This window comes from Rhinoderma darwinii, chromosome 1 (genome assembly GCF_050947455.1).
Source record: "Rhinoderma darwinii isolate aRhiDar2 chromosome 1, aRhiDar2.hap1, whole genome shotgun sequence".
NCBI classification, from domain to species: Eukaryota; Metazoa; Chordata; class Amphibia; order Anura; family Rhinodermatidae; genus Rhinoderma; species Rhinoderma darwinii.
The window spans coordinates 496,577,526-496,583,525 of record NC_134687.1 but is presented as its reverse complement, the minus strand read 5'-3'; positions in this window follow the sequence as shown (position 1 = coordinate 496,583,525).

Below are 6,000 nucleotides of genomic sequence, written 5' to 3'. Positions count from 1 at the left end.
AAAAATAAAGGAGTGACCTCTCCTTATGTGTTAGATATCCGAAAAAGAGAACGTGAAGCAGCACTCAAATAAAGTGAATTTATTCATCCAACATGGAACCACAACGTTTCACCTCCTCTATGAAGGCATTTTCAAATAGTGTGTGTTAGGAATACATACGTGTATATATAAGGGGTGCAACCCAAAACAATCAATCAGTATACAATAATACAATAAAAGGATTTTTTGTCATCATACAATGATATAAAGTGACTAGTGACATAAGTATCAATGGTGCAAAAGATAAAACATGATATAATATATTGCTTTTCATAAAGTGTAATATCCTCGTGTTACAAAAAGTGTTAAAAAGTTAATTAAATATAAGCAATGTAATTATTAAAAACATCAACAGCTGGCACTCACCAATCTAGAAAGAGAGGAATCATTGTAGCTGGACTCATATGTATTCTACATCCTCCATTAACAGCATGTAGAATCTTAGACTGAGCATGCCTCTAACTAACCCACCAATTGGGTCAAAATGCACATGTGATCAATAGTCGTCAAGGGAACAAGGAAGCAACATCAGATGACAGCATGAGTTATCCAACATAATGGACGTGACTGTGTATATACGTCACTGCCCATTCGGGTGTGAAGACGCCATCTTTAAGAAGGGAAGGCAATAAGGTAAATGGGATTCCAGATTACAATCAAGTTTAAAAGCGAAAAAACGCTCAGTTTTTATTGCTTAGTCCCTCATCACACCTAGGGATATTAACGGTCAATTCGCCAATATAGCGAAAAACGTTGATGTAAATAGCTTGTGTAGGAACAGATCAAAAGAATATTCTGTCCCTAGACACGCACTGTAACCCTCATATCCATAAGGGAACAATAAATGACAAAAAGTATCTAACATATCGTCAGGTGATGGTTCCCCACCCCGGACAGATTATGGTGGACAAAATTAATTCAGGGATCCATTAGTTGCATATATATTATTTGTTAAAACAAAACAAAAAAAAAATAAACAATTATTTGTACCTTCATCAAAATGGTCAAACGCCACCGATCCCTAGTGTGAACATGGACAAAGCATATAATATCAAAATGGACCAATCTAAAGTAGAATTCTAGATGTTTTTTTCAAAATCAAATCCCATTCACATTGAAATTGTTGTATTATACGTCAAGACCATCACTTTGGTAATACATTTTCTCAAAAAAAAAGAAAAAAAAAAACTTTTTCAAAAAAATTCTCATTATTTTTTTATTTTTTACTATTAAAGAGAGATAAAGATCTTCTTATATGTAGAAATATAATGGAGGCATAATTGTTGAGGGAGGATTATAACATATGAGTCCAAACTCTCCAATTCCAGATCGTGTGGGTCCAGTCATATCATATCATTGACACTCTTTTTTGTTCTCTTCTCTTTTGAGAGTGTCAATGATATGATATGACTGGACCCACACGATCTGGAATTGGAGAGTTTGGACTCATATGTTATAATCCTCCCTCAACAATTATGCCTCCATTATATTTCTACATATAAGAAGATCTTTATCTCTCTTTAATAGTAAAAAATAAAAAAATAATGAGAATTTTTTTGAAAAAGTTATTTATTTATTTTTTCATTTTTTTGAGAAAATGTATTACCAAAGTGATGGTCTTGACGTATAATACAACAATTTCAATGTGAATGGGATTTGATTTTGAAAAAAACATCTAGAATTCTACTTTAGATTGGTCCATTTTGATATTATATGCTTTGTCCATGTTCACACTAGGGATCGGTGGCGTTTATGACCATTTTGATGAAGGTACAAATAATTTTTTTATTTATTTTTTGTTTTGTTTTAACAAATAATATATATGCAACTAATGGATCCCTGAATTAATTGTGTCCACCATAATCTGCCCGAGGTGGGGAACCATCACCTGACGATATGGTAGATACTTTTTGACATTTATTGTTCCCTTATGGATGAGGGTTACAGTGCGTGTCTAGGGACAGAATATTCTTTTGATCTGTACCTACACAAGCTATCTACATAAACGTTTTTCGCTATATTGGCGAATTGACCGTTAATATCCCTAGGTGTGATGAGGGACTAAGCAATAAAAACTGAACGTTTTTTCGCTTTTAAACTTGATTGTAATCTCGAATCCCATTTACCTTATTGCCTTCCCTTCTTAAAGATGGCGTCTTCACACCCGAATGGGCAGTGACGTATATACACAGTCACGTCCATTATGATGGATAACTCATGCTGTGTCATCTGATGTTGCTTCCTTGTTCCCTTGACGACTATTGATCACATGTGCATTTTGACCCAATTGGTGGGTTAGTTAGAGGCATGCTCAGTCTAAGATTCTACATGCTGTTAATGGAGGATGTAGAATACATATGAGTCCAGCTACAATGATTCCTCTCTTTCTAGATTGGTGAGTGCCAGCTGTTGATGTTTTTAATAATTACATTGCTCATATTTAATTAACTTTTTAACACTTTTTGTAACACGAGGATATTACACTTTATGAAAAGCAATATATTATATCATGTTTTATCTTTTGCACCATTGATACTTATGTCACTAGTCACTTTATATCATTGTATGATGACAAAAAAATCCTTTTATTGTATACTGATTGATTGCACTGATTATTTTGGGTTGCACCCCTTATATATACACGTATGTATTCCTAACACACACTACTTGAAAATGCCTACATAGAGGAGGTGAAACGTTGTGGTTCCATGTTGGATGAATAAATTCACTTCATTTGAGTGCTGCTTCACGTTCTCTTTTTTGGAGATATATATATATATATATATATATATATATATATACACACACAGTGAAGGAAATAAGTATTTGATCCCTTGCTGATTTTGTAAGTTTGCCCACTGTCAAAGACATGAACAGTCTAGAATTTTTAGGCTAGGTTAATTTTACCAGTGAGAGATAGATTATATTAAAAAAAATAAAATAAATCACATTGTCAAAATTATATATATTTATTTACATTGTGCACAGAGAAATAAGTACTTGATCCCTTTGGCAAACAAGACTTAATACTTGGTGGCAAAACCCTTGTTGGCAAGCACAGCAGTCAGACATTTTTAGTAGTTGATGATGAGGTTTGCACACATGTTAGATGGAATTTTGGCCCACTCCTCTTTGCAGATCATCTGTAAATCATTAAGATTTCGAGGCTGTCGCTTGGCAACTCGGATCTTCAGCTCCCTCCATTAGTTTTCGATGGGATTAAGGTCTGGAGACTGGCTAGGCCACTCCATGACCTTAATGTGCTTCTTTTTGAGCCACTCCTTTGTTGCCTTGGCTGTATGTTTCGGGTAATTGTCGTGCTGGAAGACCCAGCCACGAGCCATTTTTAATGTCCTGGGGGAGGGAAGGAGGTTGTCACTCAGGATTTGACGGTACATGGCTCCATCCATTCTCCCATTGATGCGGTGTAGTCCTGTGCCCTTAGCAGAGACACACCCCCAAAACATGTTTCCACCTCCATGCTTGACAGTGAGGACGGTGTTCTTTGGGTCATAGGCAGCATTTCTCTTCCTCCAAACACGGCGAGTTGAGTTAATGCCAAAGAGCTCAATTTTAGTCTCATCTGACCACAGCACCTTCTCCCAATCACTCTCTGAATCATCCAGATGTTCATTTGCAAACTTCAGACGGGCCTGTACATGTGCCTTCTTGAGCAGGGGGACCTTGCGGGCACTGCAGGATTTTAATCCATTACGGCGTAATGTGTTACCAATGGTTTTCTTGGTGACTGTGGTCCCAGCTGCCTTGAGATCATTAACAAGTTCCCCCCGTGTAGTTTTCGGCTGAGCTCTCACCTTCCTCAGGATCAAGGATACCCCACGAGGTGAAATTTTGCATGGAGTCCCAGATCGATGTCGATTGACAGTCATTTTGTATGTCTTCCATTTTCTTACTATTGCACCAACAGTTGTCTCCTTCTCACCCAGCGTCTTACTTATGGTTTTGTAGCCCATTCCAGCCTTGTGCAGGTCTATGATCTTGTCCCTGACATCCTTAGAAAGCTCTTTAGTCTTGCCCATGTTGTAGAGGTTAGAGTCAGACTGATTCATTGAGTCTGTGGACAGGAGTCTTTTATACAGGTGACCATGTAAGACAGCTGTCTTTAATGCAGGCACCAAGTTGATTTGGAGCGTGTAACTGGTCTGGAGGAGGCTGAACTCTTAATGGTTGGTAGGGGATCAAATACTTATTTCTCTGTGCACAATGCAAATAAATATATATAATTTTGACAATGTGATTTTTTTTTTTTTTTTTATATAATCTATCTCTCACTGGTAAAATTAACCTAGCCTAAAAATTCTAGACTGTTCATGTCTTTGACAGTGGGCAAACTTACAAAATCAGCAAGGGATCAAATACTTATTTCCTCCACTGTATATCTTGCTTTACTTATTCATACATACACAAAAGACCTTTGGGGTGGACGTTGGTTATTTTACACTGCATATTTCTCCCGTAACTGGAGCGCTATGTATATAGACATTAATGAGGCAGAAATTGTAAAAAATAAAAATAAATTCTGCCTCTTTATTATGATATGTGCAGCCGCTATTCTGCAGAACCATGCTTTTTATGGTGCTACCAAATAAAGCATCTTACCCGCTGACGTATGGGCAGTCATTATTGGGTTTTGACAGTTGATGCTACAATTCCAAAATGACTTTGTTAAAGCAAATGTTTTGTTTCTTTCAATGTCTGCCCATATCAGTGTTACCCATTATATTTGTACAGTGGAACCAGCTAGACAACATTAATCAGAAAAAACACAGGTATTCATTTAGCCGCCTGAATTTTCAGAGATAAATATTCTAGTGTGGTTTTCTGAATTGCATTATAGCAGCTTGGCAAGGAAATGAGGTAGAGCTGCTGATGTCTGGGTGATTCCTGCGAGATAAGATACAAAAGCAGAACATTTCATTCCAAGACAAAAATATACATATGATTTGTAGCTAAGAGAATAATGCCGTCACAAGATTATATATAAATCAAATCTCGACCAGACAGAACAAGAATCGTCCTACAAGCACGTAGGCCGGATCAATAGGCTGAATAAGCATATCCCTGCTTTGTGAGCTGTAACATTGACACAAATTAGTCTGTCAGCGCATTTCGCGATGCATATTATTCTGCTAAAACTATACAGTAGAAAATCATTTCATTTTTATAGTAAAAACGGCAAATAACACCTTCCTTTCCACCCACCGGCTGCTTGGGTTAAAGAGTTCTTAAAGAGAACCTTTCACCTCCCCATACATGTGAAGCCGAGTGCAGCATGTAATAGGCAGGGCTTCACAAACACGGTCTCACTTTACATTATTTTCCTATCTTCCTCCGTTACTTACATATCAATGCCGTTATATTTGGCGCCCGATATGTAAATAAGCCCCTGAACTGTCAATAGGGCGTATCTATCTAACTTAATGGCGAGGGGGCGTGATCTCTTCACTCTGACACTGTCCTATCAGCTACTGGACAGTGTCAGGGCGGCTTGCGCTGTGTTCCCTGACACTGCCCGTAGCTGATTGGACAGTGTCAGAGTGAAGAGATCACGCCCCCTTGCCATTTAGGTAGATAGAAACGCCCCATTGACAGTTCAGTGGCTTATTTACATATCGGGCGCCAAATATAACGGCAGCGATATGTAAAGAACGGAGGAAGATAGGAATATCATGTAAAGTCAGACAGTGTTAGTGAAGCCTTTCCTATTACAAGCTGCACATGTATGGGCAGGTGAAAGGTTCTCTTAAAGTTACAAGTCCCGTTCTTGAAACCCAGTATCATCCTTCATTCTAACAGGAAAACCATGGGGCTGATTTATTAATACAGTCTTAAATTTAGACAGCTTAGAACTAGATTAGATGCGCCAAATCTGTCACAGTGGCTCATTCTATGAAAATTTGGTGCATCTTTAGACATTTATGCCACCTCTTGGTTGGCTTA